This window comes from Bos indicus x Bos taurus, chromosome 6 (assembly GCF_003369695.1).
Source record: "Bos indicus x Bos taurus breed Angus x Brahman F1 hybrid chromosome 6, Bos_hybrid_MaternalHap_v2.0, whole genome shotgun sequence".
Taxonomy (NCBI): Eukaryota; Metazoa; Chordata; class Mammalia; order Artiodactyla; family Bovidae; genus Bos; species Bos indicus x Bos taurus.
Window position 1 is genome coordinate 104,177,076 of NC_040081.1, and position 22,635 is coordinate 104,199,710.

At 40.0% G+C, this 22,635-nt stretch overlaps 1 protein-coding gene and 1 long non-coding RNA gene across 2 annotated transcripts in view; one reads left to right on the plus strand and one right to left on the minus strand.

Annotated features, from left to right (window-relative positions):
• Positions 1–22,635, plus strand: part of STX18 (syntaxin 18) — a 118,534-nt gene that overhangs the window by 12,266 nt on the left and 83,633 nt on the right. The window lies entirely within an intron of this gene.
• LOC113894513 lies at positions 652–8,157 on the minus strand. The gene is made up of 2 exons (XR_003511608.1): positions 8,117–8,157; positions 652–5,827 (listed from the first exon to the last, which is right to left on the minus strand). It is a non-coding gene; the product is annotated as an uncharacterized LOC113894513 (long non-coding RNA).

Consider the following 22,635-nt stretch of genomic DNA (forward strand, 5'->3'; position numbering starts at 1 on the left):
GTTCTGAAATTTGTCTAGAAAGTTGTTTTGAAATTCATCTAGAAAAGAAGATGTGTGTAAATAGCTAATTAATTTTTGACGAAGAGTATACTGAAGTGACGCAGCAGCAGCAGCAGCATACATGTTGGGGTGGGTGTACTAGCCTTACCAAATATTAAAACATTGTAAAGCCAAAACCGAGTGTATACATGTATGGATCATGTATGATTTATTTGTGTGTGTGTGTGTAACTTTTATCTTGTATTGTAAATCAGTAAGATTTATGATAAAAAGATTCATTCAGTGATTTGGGCATAATTGGTTAGCGCTTTGCAAAAAAAGGCTTTTTGTTTTTTTAGGTCCTTATCTTTTACTGTGGACACATTAAATTTATAGATGGACTAAAGATTTACTTGTAAAAGCCAAACTGAAGAAAACAAAAATTAACCTATCTTCTAAAAGTGGGAGGTCTTTCTGAGTTTAAAAATTCATAGCACTGGACTTGATAATGGCATTGATTTTGATGATGGCAGCTCTCACAAGACCTTTACACTGAGACACCATAGCATTATTCCCAAGTATAAGAAATTATTAGGTAAATATGGCATACTGAAGAGTTTGTCATGGCATGAGAAGAAATGCTCATATTAAAAAGTTACTACCAAAACCACATACAATTAAAACTTTATATACCAAATCAAAAAACTCCAGGCATGGAAATATTGATTAGACGAGAATACACTAAAATGTTAACAATGGCTGTTTCTGGCTAATGAGATGATGAGTGGTTTATTTTTCTGTTTCTATCTTCCTGAATTTCTTTAATGAGCACATATTACTCCTGAAATGAGAAACAAAACAGAACAAGTAAACCTCCAGGCCGATGAGTTTTTATTTGCTGTGAAAGGAAATGGAAAAGAATTAATATCTTTTGATCGGAAAAATGTCATGAATAAGCAGTATCTAATTATATATTAAATGCACAATGGAGAGGGCCCCTGTTTAAAGGAAGTCTGTGGTAAATCTTTTGTAAAGGGAGTAATTTTCCTGTAACTCAGCTGGATTTTCAGTTGAGACTTTCTTAACCTGTACAAGAAAATCATCCACAAATGTTTCATTGATGTCTTAGCTTTCTGGTTGTCATTCTAAAAAATAATAAACCTATAATAATAGCTACCACTTGTTGAGCACCTATTCTAGCTGGCACTCTGCTAAGAGTGTTATCATTTGGTTGGCTATCCTTGCAAGTTAGGTTCCTTTACTCATAAAGAAACCAAGGTTCAGGAGCATAAGTCCCTGCCCAGGGTGGTGTCACCTTGATGGGCTTGCGCCCTGTTCCTGGCATCTCCTGCCACCTCTCCATGCACACACCTCTCAGTACAGGATTGTGTGTGCATGTGAGTGCTGTCCCGGGGCTTTGGAGCTGGGCTTCACTTGGCATTGCACAGGCCGGATCTCTGGTGGTTTTCTCCTAGCATTTTGTCATATCATCTGCTGTCTTTGGGAGCATGTTTTGCTGTATAAATCTCAGGTGTTTGAAAGTGCCTGACTAGCTTTTGGGGAATACAGCTGCCTCCAAAGCAAACTCTCTTTTTAGTCAACAGTTACTAGTAACTGTGTATTTCTTAGAGGCAGTGTTGAGGTCTGTTTTGGGGCAAAGGGGAAAAGGGTTGTGGTTTTAGTTAGTGAAATCATTGAGAAGGAAGGAGACCCAATTTATACATTATATACATCTGAGAAAGTATAATTCCCCTTTCTGTTGTTGGGACAGTCTTTTGTTATTTATTTGTTTATTCAACAGTGAGTCCCATGGAGGACTCAAGCTGAGATGACTTTCCAGAAATGTTGAGGTGAGGCAAGGGCCCGGGCCTTTGGAACCACTGGTCAGTCATTGGATGAAGGCTTCCCCCAGGCAGAGGGCTTCCCCAGGGAGAGGCCTTCCAATTGGATGGGACAGCTTCATTCTGCTGAGAACAGTGCCTTGAGAGAGACTCAGCTGTGAGGCATCGACAAGCAGTTTTTCTGGAGGCTGGGGCAATGAGGGCCTTCATCCTGAAGGCACAGCTCTGCCACACTACCTATTTTAGAGTTGTTTTGAGGACTGAATGAGATATTTCATGTAAAACTGCCATCATTGTATGTGATACATTAGAGATACTCATTAAATGGCAACTGCTTTATTATCAGCTTATATCTATTGAGTACCTGCCCATAAACAAGGAAGGTGCTTAGATTGCTCTTTGGACTCTGAAGATGAAGGAGACTTTTGTTTTGCTCATTAATAAGCTAACAATCTAGAAGAAGGCATTCATTCAATCAACAAATATTTATCGAGCATCTGCTGTAAGGCTGTGCACTGTCTTTGATCCTGGGGATGTGTGTGTGCTTAGTCATGTCTGACTCTCTGCAACCCCATGGATTGTAGCCTGCCAGGCTCCTCTGTCCATGGGATACTCCAGGCAAGAATACTGGACTGGGTTGCCATTTCCTACTCCAGGGGGTCTTCCCGACCCAGGGATGGAACCTGTGTCTCTTGCATCTCCTGCACTGCAGGTGGATTCTTTACCACGGAGCCACCCGAGCAAAGATCAGACAGACAAAAATCCCTGCTTCTGTGGAGCTTATATTCTAATGGAAAACTTAGAGTAAACAAGTAAACATGAAAAAAATGCTGATGTCAGGTAGTGATAAAGAAACTCATCAGACATGCTCATAGGTAATTATAGAAATCTTCAGAAGAAAAACTTTGATACTTCAGAGAGCAGAGAGGTTACTTTTGGGTAAGGTTGGAGGGAAGGTGTCATGGAAGAGATGACATTCAGGTGGGCCTCCCAGATTTTCCACATGTAGAAACAGAGAGGAGATGCAGAATGGAACGCGTGATGAAAGCTCCAGGAGGGGGGAAGCACTAGATTGGTAAAGTCTGAGGAAAGCTCATTTCTCTGGAAAGAGTGTGAGAAGTAGGCAGTGGGGTGTGCCCTATATTACCCCATCGGCCCCTGTCTATCCTTTCCTCCCGGCATGCCTCAGGAGGCCCATCTGTATGGAGTGCGTGGCCGGTGTCCTTGTTCTCTGGCTTCTGACTGGGTGCAGTTGGTGCGAGGCTCCAGCAGGAGGCTAGAGGGCTGGAAGTGGCAGGAGTTGGTTGGGGAACTGGGTAGCGGGGCTTTGTGTCCACAAGGGCCAGGTGTCTACTCATAGGTGTCTGCCACCAGCCCCAGCACTTTTTACCCATGTATGCCAAGCATCCCATGGGTTAGAATGGGTTTAGCAAATAGTCTGGTACCAGCCAGCAACAGACAGGATTGCACTGCAGCTCCACTGAGGGGTGACCCTGAATGATTGTGACAAAGGGAATTCATCCCCTTGTATAGAATGTTGGACGGTTCATCTTTGCCTTTTTATTTAAGGTAGCTTTTAAAGGTGATATATTTCTCTTTCTCTCTCTCGCTCAGCATTACAATAGGGAAATGTCACAAACTTTAGGCTCAAACAGATTTTCTCTTAGTGATGTGGCTGTTCATACTTTTCTTCCAGAAATGACCTGAAAGGCTAGAGGTGGTAAATGGCTCTCATGGCAATTTGACTATAAATCTGAACTGGAATGGAATCTGTAACCCATTATCAGATTCTGAATCAATCTGCCTTGTCTTTCTCCTGTTTTTGTTTCAGTGAAATGTGTGTTTTTACTCTGTCAGTGGACAGTTTACATACCTAATATACCTAATATTAAGAGGGAATTATATAATGAATACTTGATGTGAGAGGGACTAGTTAAATACTTCAACTCCAAAGGATTCCATTAAAGTAATAAGGAAATTACATTTAATTTTAAATGATAGAAAGATTTTTTAATGTTATTGCTATTAAGCATGTAGTATACACACTCAACCCATTTTTTGCAAATGAATTCCCAAAGCACAATTCATCTTTATACAGGTGGAGAGGAAATATTCTTACAAAGTATAGTTTGATAGTCGTCTTCTTAACTGTGGAGAGAAACATACTTTTCCCAAGAATAGAATGTGATGGTCGATTGGAAGCTTTGGGAGTTAGAGGCTTTTAGCTCTACCTCTTGAAATAAGAAAATATATATAAATGGGTCCCCAGATGAAGGCGTGGTGGGGTCCTTTATAGCCCTAATTGACTCCAGACATAGAGGCTGTGATTTGTAAGCAAGCAGTGACAAGAGGAAGTTAAATCAAAATTAAATTAAGGGAAGGAAGAAAAAAAAAGAGATATCAGGAGAGGTGGTGAATTTTCTGAAGGCTTCTAAATACTTATCTGTGGGTAAGTAGGAGATCTGTGACTGTATCTCAGTTGTGTCAAAGGATGAAATCTGGAAACATTTCAGTCCTAAAAAAGAACTCTCTCTCTTTTCTGAAGTCTTTTTGGTATTCATTACTTGGTACAGTTCAGTCAGTACACGCACATTGCTTCTATACTTTTCCATGACTCAACTGGCAGTAAAAAAAAAATCAGCATCTCCCAGATACACAGAGGAGGTGATATTTTGGGAGGATTGGTTTTTCTGTTTATATTTTGACTTTGTGTTATTATTCGGCTCATGTGACTAAAATTGTAGGAATCAGAGCCTCCCGGGCTCTCAGCCATGCTGACTGCCATTTCTGCAGTCATCTCAGTTTCTCTTTTGCTGGCCTCCCCTGCCTGGTGAAATCTCAGGCCCAAGAGGACAGACTGGGTCCTGCTCCCCGCCTGCAAACACGGTGTGGAGGTCAGCACTGTTTGTGACGTTAACTAGCGCCTTGCCTTTCCTCTCTTTCTCATCTATCCCACTAGCACCACGTGGGCTCCCACCCTCACCTTCTTGAGCCTGAGCTGAGGCAACAGCAGGTCTGAGGGCTCCCGCACCTCCACCCTCTCTCAGAGCCATGCCACTGTGCAGAAAGTGCCACGCTCATTATGTTCCCACGCTCGGAAGTGTTCAGCACTGCTCCTCCTTCACAAGGTGGATCCGGTTATTTGGCTGGTGTTCAAAGGGCTTCATAAAGCTAGCCCCACCCACTTCTCCAGTTTAACATCCCACACCTCCCTGTACCGTCCACCAGCTTTAATCAAGGGGCTCTCTTCACACGCTCTTCTGCTCTCTTGTCTCCTTGTCTGAAACTCCTGCTCTTTCTCTTGCCTCGACGGCTCACTCCTCTTCACTTAACTCATATGCTACCCATCTTAAAAGGGTAGAAGAGGAATCTCTTCTGAATTCAGAGCATTTGCTGCTTGTATTACTTGTTAACCCAGCAAGTCTGGGAGGCTTGTGACAGCCTTTGCATTATTGTTTGTTGTTGTCATTACTTTTTGAAGATGAATCGGGCAGTATCCTGTCTACCTGAGAGGCACTCACATATTGTTATTTAATAATTGCATCGATGCTTAGCCTTCCAAGTGCCGTTGTATTGTCTTCCAAACTACGTTATTTACTTTTGAGCACAGGAGATGGAAAAGGAAAGGGTACGAGTGACTGGATGTCTTTTAAATATTTCCTTCAGTGGCTTTGGTGTAGCTAGGGCTGCAGCTATCAGGCAGGATAGTCACCCAACTTACTCATGCTTGCCTTCCCAGCGCCCAGCCCAGCGCCTGGCCCATGGTGGGGAGTCAGTCCATGGTATGTGACTAAATGAATCGAAAACATTCTCAAATATTTGTTTACTAGTTTGACCCAGAGCTAAATGAATCAACATGGGTGATTTTCCATCTTCAAAAAGCCATAAAAATCCAGTTTCTCATTTAGCTTTTTTCACCATTAACAGTTCTCCCTCCAGCACTTCTTCCTTTTGCCTGCCTTTTGCTTCATACTGAAATGCAAATCAATTTCCTCTCATTCTTTCCCCTGTGAAATCGGAGAACAGCTGTTTAGTCACCTCCATATAAATAACCCTTCAACAAGTTAAATTGCCTCTAGGACTTGCTTTCTCTAGATTAAATTATCCCAAAGCCTTTTCTTTTTCTCATAAAGGCATTTTCAGAAAGAAGCATTTGTTATTTTTTATTTCTTTTTCTAACTCTTTATAAAACTTTATTCTTTTCATAAATATACCATATAGAATACCCCTGCAAGTAACTGATTAATGCTGTCTGGAAAGGAAGCCATCTTGGATCTCCTCTCATTTGCGCTTTGGAATATCCTGTTAACCTTTCTCCCCATTGCCTGTGAGATTTAACTTGGTGTCTACTCTCACCCTCTCCTTGTTTTGTTTCCTTTTTCAGTGCATTTCTTCAAATGTGTAGCTTGATTTTCTTCCCCAGAACGCTAACTTGCTGTATCAGTAGTCTTACCAGTTACAGAGAACCCAGGACAAATTAGCTTAAATGATGGAAGGGAATTTATTGGGTTATATCACTGAAAAGTCTGGTAATATGACTTAACCTCCAGCGTGGCTGTGCCCCGGGGACAAAACAAGTGTCACCAGGAGCACTGTTTTCTCACTCTCTCTGTTAGTGGTATTAGCACCTCCCTTCAGGCCCCTCCAGGCTCCAGCTCCGGGGTAGCTGTGGATCTGCTGCACATGCAGAGCTTACTTGCCAGACTACCCCACCCAGAGGAAGAGAGAAACACTTTTCCTGGGAGACCGGCTGGAATCCTAGGGCTGAGGCGGATGCTGCTCCTTAAACCCATCCCCAGAGGCCTGCTTAGGACCCAGCTCTGCAGCCAGAGCAGTGTCACATATGGCTGTGAACAGGGGAAGAATGTTCCAAGGAAATGTGGGGAGCTGTTCCCAGGAGGAGGGCAGTGGGTGTGAGTGACCAACCATCGATGTGTATCGCTCTGAAATTGTGCTTCTTCACTCTGCCTTAGACAGATTATTAATACTGCTTTGAACTGGAAATGTTTCTGGCATGAACTCTTCACTCAGTCTTTATTGAACACTCTGGATAGAGTATGCCAGGCGTGCAACTAGGTATTGTGTGTATAACCACGAGTGAGGCAATCCCTGACCAGGAGAAACTTTTAGTCTACGGAAAAGACAGATGAATAGGCAAATAGTTAAAACCTGTTATAATAAGTGTTGTTATCAGAATGTATGTGGATACAGGGGTGTTAATAGAAATGAGGGACTCAGTGGGAGGGGCTTGAAGGGGGAGAGAGCTTCACAGGAGAGGTCAGTTTTGAGCTAAGCCTTGAAGGGTAGAAAGGATTTCCCTAGAATGGAGAAAGAAGGGCATTATCCTCAAGGCCATGGTGAACCTTATTAAAAAGTTTCCAGCAGGGAACTGGCAGGATCAGGTATGGATTTTAGAAAGATGGTTCTGCTGGCCATTGGTCGATTCAGTGGAGGTGAGAAGTACTGGCAGGGAGGAGAAAGATCCATTGACTGTTGGAATAATCAAGTCTGAGCCCGACCCAGTGGAGGCCTGAACTGAGTCAGGGACTATAGGGACAGAGGATAGGTTTAAGATATATTGACAGGGTTTGGGACTTGTTAAGTGTAGGAGATGAAAACCAGTCGGTCTAGATGAATTCAAGGTTTCAGCTGTGGGTGACTGCTAGATGAGTTTAGTTCAGTTCAACATGAGTTCAGCTTTGTGGTTCTTTGAGGTGCCTGCTGAAAACCCACCCAAGGGGCGCATGTCTATCGGGCAATGGTAAATACAGAAGGGGACCTCAGGGAAAAGTCTCTGAGCCAGAGACATAGATGGGAGATATCCGAGTACAGGTGGAGTATAGATATCACTTCTTCCTTGAAGAAGGAGTGAGGTTACCCAAGGGGAATTTCAAATGAGAAGAAAAGAGGGCTGTGGAATGGGGAAGAGCAACATTTGAGAGTCTAGGAGAGGATAAGGGATCAGAGAAGGAGGCCGTGGAGAAGTTAGGCATCTGGGTCTCTCCAAATAATAGACTTCCTCTTGCCTTGATAAAGGCAGTGTCTCCTGGGAGATTGATGCCAAGGTGGTTGGTTAGGCACATGGACCCTGGGCTCTACCACCTACTGGTGTGTGACTTGTGGGCAGATTACTTCGTTTCCTGATCTATAAGGTGGGAATAAGTGAAAGTGAAAGTGTTGGTCGCTCAGTCGTGTCCGACTCTTTGAGAACCCCTTGGACTGTATCCTCTGTCCATGGAGTTCTCCAGGCAAGAGTACTGGAGTTGGTTGCCATTCCCTTCTCCGTGGGATCTTACCGACCCAGGGATCGAACCCGGGTCTCCTGCAGTGCAGGCACGTTTGTTACCATCTGATTCACCAAGGAAGCCCCTGAAGAAAAAATTTTAGAGGATTAAATGAGTAAATCACTTAATCACTTTGAAAGTGCTTGGCACATAGAAAATGTTAATAAGTGTTTGATAAATAAACATAGAAATCAGTCAGTGCATGTGCCCTGCATTTGTGATCTGTCTGCCTCTAAATTTACTTACCTACTGGCCAGTTAATCTGAAATCCAAACTTTGTTTTGGACCTAAATAATTTATTCTTCTGAAAACTCTGGTGGTTCCAATGTAAACAGTGCAAATATCTGACTTCTTGAAGTTTTTCCAGATTATTTATTGGATTATTATTATTATTATTATACTGGCTATTAATTTGATGTACCTCTAACTTTGATGTACTTTGTTTCTTCCACACTTGATGTGTTTTAAAATTGTTCCTAATAACCTCACTGCATATAACTTTCTCTTCTTTCTCTCTCTCTTGTTTTCTTCAGATTTTCTCCCCCAGAATCATTCTTATAAAGTTCTGGAATGCTCTTTTAGTTGCACCCCCGCATTTTGGTCAGTTTCTGGCATGTTACTTTTAATCAGGCTACTTTTTTCATCCATCTGTAGAAATTGGCAATAATTTCAACTCCTCTCCATTATGGTCAGGAATACGACCTCGCTGTCTTTTTCTTCTTCCTTTTGCATTTTCCCAAGTAAATGTCTTGAACCACTGATTAGATCTATGTGCCCACAATAACATAAGCAGGCATGAAGCTTAAATCTGATTTAAAGCAGTATTGTACAGACTGTTACTCCATTAAAGTCCTTCAGAGTCTAGATTAAAATAGAACAGTATGAAAAGCGTGAGTTTGTCATGCAATCTCTAACACTTGTTGAACCAGACATCTTGTGTGTTCATTTTTAAATAACTGGGTGGATCACTTTTTTATTTATTATGAACACAAACACTGATGCTAACAGCTGACATGTGAAAGGAAAACAGGCGATAGTGATGAAAACCATTTAATGATTAGTGAGGAAACAAATATTGTTTAATGAAAATAAAAACCATGTCTAAAGGGCCTAATGCTGACTTTTGGAAATATAACCATGTTGTGGTCTGTTGTGTACCCTCTGTCCTGTACAGTAGATATTGTTTAAAATTGCTTGGGAACTGGAGCTTGCAATTGTGAGCCTGGAATGTCCTGCAGATAATTAAGTTGTGGTCAGGCTTTGGAAAAATAAAAAGTTCTCGAACTATGATTTTATAAACATGCTACAATAACATTTCTTTATATTTAACAGTTTCTTATAGAAAACTGATACTCTCATGAGGCATTGATTAAAGGTAAAACATCAAGAAAGAAAAAATATTAAATTAAAACTTCACTTAGGATGTTGACAGTTGGCTTGTAATATTAAACAGATGTGTATGTTTCTGGGGATATTCTTCTTTCTGAACTGAATTGCTAAGTTGTATTTTTTTAAAATGACAACTACAAATTTTTGATCAGTTAATAATTTTAAATGCCCTTTCTACAATCTTCTGTATTCTAACTTCATCTGTAGTTTGAGCCCTCTCAGTGATATAATGATTGGTGAAACCTTTGCTGCCTCTTCTGAAGTCTTTCCTTTTCTTTCTTTCTTCATCATCCCCAGCTCCTCGTCTTAAAGCTTAACTGGGCTCTTCTGATTTGATCATGCATTCTTGTAGATTGATTCCTTGAAATAATTTTAGGATCACTGAGTGGAATTCTACCCTTTTAGATTTATGTCTGCAGTTTACTCCTGTATAAGTTTCACGTTGGCATTTGCGTGCGACCTACCTTGTGGTATTGTGTTTGTGTGGTCAGTCGTGAAGGCTTCACGCATGATACGTCTGTAGAGCCAGCCGTGCAGATCCGGCCGTACCCCCGTGCTGTGGGGCCAAAGAAATGTCAGTGAGGGGACCTAAAGGAAACAAGGCCATGGAGCGAAATGAGATTCAGTACACTCCTCTTTTTGCTTACAAGAATTTCGCCATATGACCTAGAATGTAGTAGGGGCAGTGGGCGGGGTGGGGTGAGGTGAAAGGGTGGATTGGGCAGGTGGGTGGACTTCGGTAAATGGAGGAGGAGTCAGGTCAGATTTTGCAGGATGAGGTGAAGATGTTTTGTATCTTCAAAGCTTCTTCATATCTATTTGCAAGACTAGATAAATAGTTCATTTTGTTTGGGCCGATGAAATTTTTTAGTTCTGAAGATCATTTTAATTGTTAAGTCTGACATGTGGACAGCTTAAGTTTTCTGAAAGATACATGTCGCAGGGCAGGAGTCTCTGATTAACCTGGAGAACAGTCTAGTTGGTTTGGGTAGAATTATTTATCTTGGAACTATGTATTGTTTGCACAGTCTTCTTTTTGGAATCAGTGTTTTTTTTTTTGCAGATTCCATTTGGGAAGCTCTGCTTTGGGGCCTAGTATTTGGAAGGCATTTCCAATAAACACAAAGGCTCACTAGACTGTCTGAACAAATATAATGACATATTTTAGCATACAAAACTTTAAGCTCAAAAATAATGAATTTAGCTTTAATAGCAAACTATCTAAACATGACTGTTGTTCTCAATATCTAACAGTGTAAATCATTTTTAAATGTTCTGTTTGTTAAAGTTGGATTTAATAGCAATAATTTTCTTCTTATAAAAAGTGCATTTTTATATGAAAGGATTTGACAAGTATGTGTTTCAGGTGTTCGCCTTTTGTTTTTTGGATCGCTGTTTTGGAAGTATTATTTTCTATTTTGTGTGTGGGAGAAAGAGCAAATTTCTGTTTGATGTCTTAGCAGATTTAATTGAATCATTGCCATATTCTCCTAGAAATTTGTGATGCTAATTAACAGTACCCTTTTAGAAAGAGTTGGGAACTTTAAGCTATGTGCACAAGTACTATATAAATTTAGCATAATTTGTTATTCTACAGCCATCCTTTTTATCGTAAGACTCTGAAAAGCAGTAAAACGTATCTGTTAAGGTTTCTGTCAATTAGCTTGTTTCAGAGCTTTGTATTATTTCATTCCAATTCTCTTCCAATATTTTTTTGTGAAAGAGAGTTGTAAATATTTTAAATAGTTCTGTCTAACCAGAATTAATACCACCAGATGTAAGTAGAAAATGCTGTTTCATTTTACCATTCTTACTGCACCATAAGCTAACTCTCTGTAAATGATATTCTTTTATAGATATTTTGGCCTGGCTCACCGATCCTAATTTCAGTATTATGCCTGACTTAGCAATAAGCTGCTATGATCAGCTACAGTGAATTGTATTAGGCAGGCTTTATTTTCTGTGGCAGTGTGGTATTGCAGTTTCTCCCACCTCTGAGGTAGAATAGCATGGTCTTCATATTGTTTTTCAGTTTTAATGTTTAATAATTGTCTTAGGGAAAAGGAAAGTGGGAAGCTTTTCAAGATAGGTGATGATGAAAGAATTATACCGTTTGAATTCCTTCCATCTTTTAAACATTTCATTCGATCACCCCTTTTTCTCTGTATAGTGATTGGATCTTCTCAGCCGTTTCACAGATAATGAATTTGGTTCTGTTCGGGAGACAGAGTACATTGCTAGTGTTTGCAGCCTTCATTCTCTTAACTGTGAAGTTACTGATTGGGAAATGGAAGACCCTCATTGGTCCCTAGTGGTCTGAAATGAGAAATGCATCTCTGGAAAATTTCATTTGAACTTTCTGCAAAGCTTAACATTTCATCAGAAACAAAAACGTTAATAATTTTAGGTAGGTTGATTGGCTTATTTATAGTGTTCTTTGAGCTATAGTTGTAGTTACTTATTTTCTTAATCTCTTTGAAAATAGATGAACTACATACAATAACTTGGGAACTGAATTAGCACCTGCATTTCAAGCCACTTAGGAAATGGGGGAAAAATCTGTAAACGCTTGTGTAAGTGCAGATTGAGAAGAATCTGTCAGAAACTTTCTCTTTGTCATTTCTTTGTTAGCTTTATCATGCTTAATTTTCATGAAAATAATGTGTTTGTTACTGTGGTCACACCGTGATGTAGCTTTGGCTTATGTATGATATTTTATTGTCCCTGTCCTGGAAAATTATAGCAGTTTTTATGAGGAGTGGTTTGTGGGTTCACACAACCCACTTGGAGTGCCATTCACTATAATCTCTTCTAAAAGGACCATAAAACATCATGTAAATTGTTTAAAAAGGGAAAGGCCTTTTTTGAGAACGGCTAAGAAAAAGTCTTTCCAGGCTTTGTTTCTTACAGTTAGCTTCATGATTTTAAGCTCAGTTTATTTAAAGCATTAATGTTAAAAATAAAATGCACGAGTATGTGAGTAAAGATGGTTGTGAGCTAGGGCTGGGCTAAAACTGGGTGTTGATGCAGAATAATATGTACCAAATACATTGTAATATTTTAAAATGTGTTTCATGTGACTTTGGAAATGAAATTAAGGAAGAAAGGAAAAGAGAGAGGGAGGAAGGAAGGAGGAAGGGAAGGAAGGAGGGAATTAACTCACCGCATGTACATCTTGTTTTAAAAAACCCTTGTGTTCTCTTAAGTAGCTGTGTGTCTGTGGTCGACATTAAGGCACAGTTTTTGGTAACCAGCCTCGTGAAACGCATATTTAATTTCACAAACAGATTTACCTAGAGAAACTTCCCTCCTTGGCAGCTTCACCATTTCGGTTGGCTTGTTGCACTCAGTTTATATATGCCCTTACGAAGGAAGCATAGAGCAGCACAGTAACAGGGCCAGAGTTCTGTCATGGTTTTCTGTACAAATGCCTTATGCCGATATTATCTTGATTTTGTGTACGAGCTCGATGGAGAGCAAGGACGGAAATTGTTAATAATTTTCTACAGCATTTACATGGTACTCTGAGCTTCTAGTCACTTAATACAGATATATCTTATGTTTAGGAAATTTTGGTAAGAAAATCCATACATATGTGAAATATAAAATAGAGGCAGCTGTTCATTTTGCATGAAGATAGAACAAATATAGAATAGATTTAATTTTAAAAACCACTTCCTCAGTACATGTGAGGTTGTTACAGTTGCAACAGCATTTATGGGAACACTTATAAATGAAATGATGATTACCGTGTTCATGTAGATAGTCACATAAACATTTGCTTCTGCAAAATTTTCTGTTTATATTAGTGTGTTTTAAAAGCCTAAGATTATCTGGGTGGTTTAGCAACTCCTTGGTTTTGTGACAAGAGGAGGTTATAAGTGGATTATATTTATGCATCTTGAAGAGAGCATCAGAAAATTGCTAAATTCTCTTGAACATGGCTGTTTATCTTTCTGTAAGTATAAATACTTCCTATTTGCATGTATAATTTCATGAAGAATATCAACTTAGGTTTTATTAGGTGATTGTAAATTCTTCTTGTCCATGTGTGTTAAAACATACACAAAACCAACTTCCTAAAACATGTCAAAACTATTTGGAGTTATTTCTTACTGTACCCTCTTTTTTTTTTTTTAATTTTTCTATTATTGAGGTGTTTCTATACTATCTAGGCTGCAGAGTAGCCAACTAAATGAGTTTGGGAAATAGAAGATGAAGGAGATTTTAATAAGAAACAGGAGAGTCTAATGTGATGCCGTGCAAGGTGGGAACTAGGTGAAGGCTGCCCTGACAGGCCTGGAGCCTCGCTGCCGCTGCCATAGGACTGCCCTCGGCCTTCCAGCTCTTGTCGGGACTGCGGCTCCTGTGGGGGACTGGGGAGCCCCTGTGACCAAGTCTTTAGCCTGAGAATCTATCTTCTGTGGTTCAGTGCACTAAGCAAGGAGGACTTTTTGTGGCATTTTAACTGAAGCTATTGGTTATGCCACAAATTTTATAATTGAAAACTTTGTGTCTAGCTCTACTGACTAAATTGTTCTAACATGAGATGGTTGGGAATAGGATAGGCAGGACGCTGAAAGGACCGAATACCAGCTTCTCAAAGTTAGATATTATTTTCCTCTGAGAATTGATGATACGTTGCTGTATCATGGCATCATTATTATCGTAAGTGATATAGATTTGCTATCTTTAGGGGTTTTCTTTTTTTAGATTAGGAAATCATTTTTCCTTGTGTGTGTGTTTGCACAGACAACATACTTCCTAGTCATTTGCAGTTATTAAAATAAAAATGCTTAAGAAGAGTCAAGTGTGTGTTATCTTGTTTTACAAATTACTCAGTTGGAAGGAATCTAAACTTACTTTGCTTACAACTTTTGTCCAAAATGTAGAAGTCCTTGTTTCTGTTTTTCACTTGAGTCAGAAAAATATTTTTCATGGACTTTAGATGACAGTAAACTCTTTCTTAATTAAAAAGCTAATTTTTCTTCTTTCTTACGTGAAAATCCTCATCAATATGACCAATTCCTGTCAGAGAAGGGGCACAATTTTTTCATTTTTTTCCCCAAAACTGCAACTTCAGAAAATATGTAAGAGATGTAGCAATTAACCTACATGCACATTTATAATACTAGAAAATGGGCAGCTAGTTACATTCAAAGACAGGATCTGATAGGCCCAAATTGCTTAAAACATCACAGTTATTGAAGATCTACCCTAGGGAATTTGAGAAACCATTTAACAGATGAAAGTACATTTTGAAAAGTCTGACCTTACAGGCAATCATAAAATGAATCAAAACAGTGCTTTTTTCCCCTGAAATGTACAGAGCCCATCTGTGTCTAATCCAGTAATTATAGACTGTGTTCAATTACCTTTTCAAACTTGGAGCAGACTGGAGACTAGGCAGTGAACAAACATAGGGGTTTGTCTAGACCTCAATTGACCACAGTCTAAAACTTGAATTTATATCTAATTTTATTTTTTGTTTGGTTTGATGGTTCTTAAAGGATTCATTTTTGCTACTTGTGTTCTACCTTCTTAGATTTGAGGTACTGCCTTTTCTCATCACAAAAGCTTGTGTATCATAGATAGCTTATGCTATAGTCAGATGTGTGTTTTCGGAATACTTTTGTCTGGAAATCAATAATTTGCACTGGAGAAAAGACTGCATGGGCTGGGGGGAGAGAGTTATACTCGTGAGTAGTATTTTTTAAAAGTAGCTGTTAAAATGTTGCTGCTGACTCTAACTTTTTTTATGTGCTAGGAAAAGATAATTTATTTTCCTCTTAAACTTAGAAAGCTATAGTTGAGATAATTTTAAATTGCTTTATACAGTTAGTAAGATGTTTTGAAAAATACATGTAAACTGCTAAAATCTGTCTTTCCTTTATCAAAGGTATTTTACAGTTGTTTTTCTCTTTATACATTTTTATTGCATTTGCCCATCAGGCAGGTATCTATTATTAAGACATTGTATAGATTTCAAAATCCACTTCAGACCATTTCAAGTCAGTTTATGATTTGATGAATCTTTGTGTGAGAATTAACCATGAGCAGCCACAGCTAGTTCAAAATATTCAAATATTATCCAGGAATCTTGGCACTTAAAGTTTTTCATAAAACACAAGACGAAAGATCACCACAGGTTTTAGAATGCTTATGCAATAGTCAAAGCTCTTCCCCGCCCCCCCCGCCTACCCCCCACCATTATTTAGTATTCCAGTCATTCACATTCCAGTTAGCATTGGAAACCAATGTTCTGAGGTATTTATTGGAGTCATCATTGCATATTGTATCGTGAATTTTTCTAGAAACTTTATGACCGTTCTTAGTGTGGGTTTTGTTTTTTTTTTTAAAGTTCATTTAGGTCTTACCATTCTTGGGATGTTTTTAAAGATTCTGTCGTAGGGGAGGGAAGTAGTTTTATTTGGTTGCGTGAATGAACTTTCTGAGAATTATATGGGAAAATGAAACTTGAAGAGAATTACAAATACCGTATGCTTAATAATTCCGTAAGACATTTGCTCAGTTACTCTAGAACAGTGTGATATCTTTACCTTCTTCTGGTCCCCATACTTCTTAGGGTCCTCACAGAGAAGGTTAAAGATTAGTCTTTCTAAGTAGGAGCTTAACAGAGACACTGTTTAGATCCTGTCTCATTCCTTCCCTGATCTGATCCTACTTAAAATGTTCCTGTCTCCACCCAGATTTTCCTAGACCAGCACTCCCTCCTAGTTCCTGCTTCATTATGTGATGTTTGGGCCACTGAGGTGCCCTCCTTCATGGCATTTAGCCTGACTTGGATTTTTGTGTTTGTTTACTAACCTGTTTAATGGCACTCCCACTGGACTGTAAGCTCTTTCGGATCACAGGCTGGAGGTGTGCTATGTTGTCTTCTCCCAGCACCAAGCACAGTGCTGCTCGTGGCAGACGTTTGCTTCTTGTTGGCTGAACGATGGGTGAATGCACCGGCTGCCGACTTCCGTCCCATTCTCCCTGACTTAGTCACCATATCCACACTCTTTCTCAGATCACCCAAGCCTCTCTCAACCCAGCGTTAGTCTTCTCTCCTTTTCTTTTTGTGTCATTTCCTCCTATAGATCTTATTTCTCTTACCAAATAACTCTGGCCACGCTGGTGCCCTGCCCTGAAAAACTTCTCACCATTTCCCTTTCAGCCACCCAATTACTCTTCTTTTTACAAGGTGATCCATTCCTCAGAAACACTATTGCTCCGAGTTATACCTCCTCTTATATACTTGTACTTGTCCGGTATTTACACATAGCCTTGGAAAAGTTATTTTTATGGTTGAGGACATTTCTTTATGATCTGTTGATACAGAGCAGTTAGTCTGTGTTGGGCTGTGTTGTTATGGGGCCCACATGAGGTCTAAGTGTGAATAATACCTAGTATTTCTTTACAGCGTTCCAGTTCACTGGTTGTTTTCACTCAATTCTCACAATCCTTTTACGAAGTCCTTCCTGTTTCAGAGATACGAGTCAGAGACATACACTTCAGAGAACCCAGGTTGACTCATAAACCCCAAAGCTGCAGGACAAAGATTCAGATCAGGGTTTTGTCACTCTATAAACTCTTTGTGGAACATCAAGATTATTTGAAAATATGTTCTGTCTTTACAGACATTCTTTACACATAGGAAACTGTTGGTTTGTTCACTGACTGAATTGATGCAGCCCGTAGTTATGGCTGTTGTATCACTTACTGAGCTCACTGCAGCTGGGTGACTGTTTGTCTCCCTGACTTTTGCTTTTTAAGGGCACTGGCCACATCTTATTCTATTTTCAGTCCACAATGTGTAGTCATAATAGAAATGCAAAGAACATTTGTTGAGTGAATATACAGTATCAGGGCTTCCCTGGTAGCTCAGAGGTAAAGGATCCACGTGCAGTGCAGGAGTTGCAGGAAATGCAGGTTGGATCCCTGGGTCAGGAAGATCCCCTGGAGGAGGGCATGGCAACCCACTCCAGTATTCTTGCCTAGAGAATCCCATGGACAGAGGAGCCTGGCGGGCTGCAGTCCATAGGGTCGCAAAGAGTTGGACATTACTGAAGTGATGCAGCATGCATAGTGTATCAAGTGAGAGAAATGCAGTAAAAAATAAGTCCTTAACTGACATAGATAATATCTAAAACATTCTGCTACAAAGGCAGTATGGCGTGGTGGTGAACACCAGAGAGGCTAGAATCCAGTCTGCCCAGATTTCAAGCCCTGGCTGTGGCACTTTCTTGCTATGTGACCCAGGCAAATTACTTTGCCTCTGTGCGCATCAATTTTCTCATCTGAAGTGGGGATTATAATCCTACCTGCCTTGTAGGGATGTTTATACACACACACACACATTCAGAATAGTATCAGACTCATAGTAATGCTCAATATATATTAGCTTTAGTTTAAACAGACCACATAGGACCACTGGGCCATGACGATAGGCATTCAAAAATGAATATAAATATAATTGAGATTGTTGTGTGTGTGTTAGTCACTCAGTCCTGTCTGACTCTTTGCGACCCCATGGACTGTAGTCCCCCCAACTAGGCTCCTCTGTCTATGGGATTCTCCAGGCAAGAATATTGGAGTGGGTTGCCATTTCCTTCTCATATCAGTAAAAATAGTGGAAAACTCTTAAGGAGTTGCTGCGTAATTTGAGCAGCTCACATTGCATGAAGGCAGCTTAAGAACGCTGAGTGGAGGAGCCGAGCATTGGTGTGCAGGAGAACGTTCACGCAGCAAAACATGCCCAGCGTTGTCTGTGCATTCTGCCACGTGGATGTGTATGATGTCTGCATATTCCGCATGTCAAGTTCAGAGGAGAAGGGTGCTATGAGGTGCTCCTTTAGACGGGAGCTAAGGACAATGCCTGGGCCATGCCCTCAGAGAGTAAAGGATATGGATTAGAATATCCTGGTTCGTGAGGAGGAGAGAATTTTGATTAAATAATTGGTTAAGTATCATGCAACAGAGGGAAGACCAGGAGGGTTGTCTGTATTAATTGGTTATCATGTAGAGAGTAGTTTCGTTGAAGACTTAGTTGAGAGAAGCCAGGTCAGAGAGCTTAAGAATAGATAAATCAGTGTCTTGAAAAATCAGGGCAAAGTGAACCCTCCATTCAGGGTTCTTAATATTGAAAGACAGGAGTGAAAGAGCTTTAAAAGGTAGAAATCATATCTAACTCTGAAATTCTCTTTCTGCCATAACCAAATAGCTGAAAGAACTTTGTTTTTACTCTAGTTTTTTTAAAATGAGAACAATGATAGGATGAATTTCATTCACAGAGTTTGCTTTCCATTCCAACTGCACTGTCTGTTGCTGTGTTCGACAAATTGATTGCTTAATTTATGATAATGTTTATGCAACTGCTTTCCTCATCTGCAGTGAAAAGACTGAGAAAGATTTCTTTGATTTGTGTATCTACGAGTCCTCCTGATTTGTAGAGAAGCCTTGAAGCCTTTACTTGACCACTCAGTAAAGAGTTCCTGAGCACTTTCAAGGTGCTGCTCGAAGCAGAGACGTCATAATGGACAACTCCTGGCCTCATGGATCGTGAAGGCTGAGGGCTGATAATCATGGCTCCTTTGATCATCATGTCTCCTTCGGGCCCCTTCTCTCCCTCAGTGGAAGCTGGAATCTCAGAGTTCTCCCTCCAGTAGTCAACTCTTACGTATTTGGATGGTTTTCTTCCAGGTCCTCCATGTTTTCATCATAGCCCTGCCCTCAGATTGACATTAAAAAGAAAAAAAATTATGTCATTTATAGAAGCAATGATTGAACATCCGTCTTTTCTAAGAAAAGTTAGAAGTTTATGGTTGTCTTCATCGTAGCCAACCAGCATGTTATTACTGTGCTAGCAAGGAGACACTGCAGACCTCTGGCTTTGTCGTGAGTGCTGGGGTACTTTTTACTCATCAGAGGATTAAGAATCTCAGCAGTTATTCCTTTCTGTTGGGTGCCTGTTATAAAACGTAGAAATGTGATTTTTTATTGACCTTGGAATATTTAGAGATATTCAAGGTGCCATGTTTAAGTAATCTACTGATGGACTTTGAAAATATTAATATCAGCATTCCCATGTTCTGCTGGCAAATGTAGCCCCTAAAGTCAGCTCTAACACAGTAAGATTCAGGAACTGAGGAGAGAAAGCTGACTGAGATGACTCTACAGGTTGAAGTCCCCCACACTCCTCCGTCACTTCAACCTTTTTCTCTGTCCTTCCTTTGATTAGGATTGGCCTGTGGCTCTATGCAGGGTTGCTTTTTCTAGGGTAATGTTGCGGTCAGGTCTTTGAGCCTACTTTCTGTGAGATCATAGCTGAATGGGAGGCCCTGAGAGGTCTGGCGTGCCTACAGCTGGGACTTGGCGTCTAGGTTCTTCCCGATCTTACTCTCAAGGTGCAAGTGCTTCTGAACTAACATGGAATGTAATTTCTGGGATTTGCTAATGGGAGAACTAAGGAAAGGTTTCCTGTCTCCTATCTCCTCTTAGTCTTTGGGAAACTTCTAAAAATTTTAAACTTACACTGCGTCCTTCCTTAAATTTTTGAGTTGAATGCATTCATGTCCATTTGATGTGTATATTATCATATTCCTGGATTTTATTCTTGAACCGAGTTGGAAAGTTTCAAGGCAAACATTTGGTTTTCTGTTAGCCCACAAATTGGGCAATGGTTGTTCAATTATGGTCTGCCGTTGACTTAGGCAGAGTCACATGTTAGAAGTATATTTTGCTAGTAACCCACAAAGCATACCAACTGTCAGTCCTTTGTCATGTCTGCCTGTGGGCAGTAATCTCACAGTAGTAGTACTATTCCAGGATTTCATCTGTGGATTACTTAAATGTGTCATCTAGAAACTCACTGTAAAATACATTAGTGACAAAATAGCCAGGCATAGATGTTATGCCTGCCCACCTACCTAAAAATTCTACTCATCTCCCGGTGGATTCAGATGCTTCCCAGAATACTCAGCTCACAAACGTGCCTCAAATGTAGTAAAGGAAACCCAGTCCAATATGATGAGGAAATATTAATTTGCTGACTGTTTGCCCTGTGATACGTTTATTATTCATTATTAAATGGTTGTGGTGGATGCCTGGTTTGTTTTTTTGTTCCCAAACCACTCTTCTATCAACAATAGCACCTTCCTCCTTTTGGAAGCTGATACTGCCTCTGACTTTGAACGTAGTTTCAGCAGAAGCTGCTGTTCTTCCATGTAACATCCTCCACCCTTCAGGTCACACACCATAGGCAGGGATCAGGCTCCAGTCAGGACAATAAGACTCATTCCCTAAGATTTCCTGGGCTTCCCTGGTGGCTCAGTGGTAAAGAATCCACCTGCAGTGCAGGAGATGCAGGTTGAGTCCTTGGGTTGGGAAGATCCCCTGGAGAAGGAAATGGCAACCCACTCCAGTATTCTTGGCTGGGAAATCCCACGGACAGAGGAGTCTGGCGAGCTACAGTCCCTGGGGTCCCAAAGACTCAGAGATGACTGAGCGATTAAAATAACAACAAACATTTTTTAAAAATTGGGTTTTGAGAAAAGAGTCATTCTTTGTCCAGAGGCCTGATTTAACAAATAAAAGGAGCTGTTGACAATGTTCCCATTGCTGAATTGCAGTAAGAGAATTAAAGCTGAAATACAGAAGGAAAACCGGGTTAGAAATCAAGGGAGCTCTCGAGGGATTTTTTTTAATTAAAAAACTAATTTATTTTTAATTGAAGTATAGTTTACTCGTAATATTAATTTCAGATATACAGCATAGTGATTTGATATCTTTATAGACTTCACATCGTACAAAGTTCTTATGGTATTATTGCCTGTATTCCCTGTCCTGTACATTGCATCCCCGACTCCTTTATTTTACAATTGGTGGGTAGTTTGCACCCCTCCGTCTCCCTCACCTATTTCACCCCTACCCGCCTCCTTCCCTCTGGCCGCCACTAGCTTGTTCTCTGTACCTGTGAGTCTGTTTCTTTTTTATTATGTTTGTTTGTTTTGTTTTTTAGATTCCACCTATAAGTGAAACATATAGTGTTTGTTTTTCTCTGTCAGACTTACTTCACTTAGCGTGAGATACCCTTTAGGTCCATCTGTGTTGTCACAGATGGCAAGATTTCATTCTTTTTTGTAACTGAGTATTATTCCATTGTGTGTACGTATGTATCACATCTCTATTTATTCATCTGTTGATGGGTACACTTAGGTTGCTTCCATGACTTGGCTATTAATGCTACAGCGAACATCGGGGCGCATATATCTTTTTGAATTATTGTTTTTGTTTTCTTTGGATAAATACCCAGAAGTGAATTGCTGGAGTGTATGGTAGTTTTGTTTTTAATTTTTTGAGGAACCTCCATACTATTTTTCACAGTGACTGCAACCAATTTACATCCCCATCAGAAGTGCCTGAGGGTTCCCTTTTCTCCACATCCTTATGGACACTTGTTATTTCTTGTCTTTTTGATGACAGTCATTTTACCTGGTGTGAGGTGACATCTTACTGGGGTTTGCTTGTCATTTCCCTGATAATGAGCATCATTCCATCCCCAAACAGAAGAATGCACATTCCTTTCAAGTGCACACAGAACCTTCCCCAGGATAGATCACATTAGGCCACAGAAGTCTCAATACATTTAAGAAGAAAGAATCCGTTTCAAGCATTTTTCTGACCACAACGGCATGAGACTAGAAATCAGTTATAGGAAGACAATTGGAATAAACACACATCCATGGAGACGAAACAGCGTGCTACCAAAAGCACCAGTGAGTCAGCAAAGAAATCAGAGAGGAGGTCAAAGAGTAGCTTGAGGCAAATGAAAGTAGAAACACAGCTTTCCAGAATCCGTGGGATGCAGCAAAAGCCGTTCTAAGAGGGAAGTTTATAGCAATACAGGCCTTATTTTAAGAAACAAGAAGAGTCTCAAATGAACAACCTAACTTTACACCTAGAAGGACTAGAAAAAGAACAAAGTAAACCCCGAGTCAGTAGAAGGAAAGAAATAATAAAGATCAGAGCAGAAATAAATGAAATAGACACCAAAACAAACAATAGAAAAGATTGGTTAAACTATGAGCTGGTTTTTTTTCTTTTGTTTTGGTGGTGGTCTTTTTTTTTTTTTTTTTTTT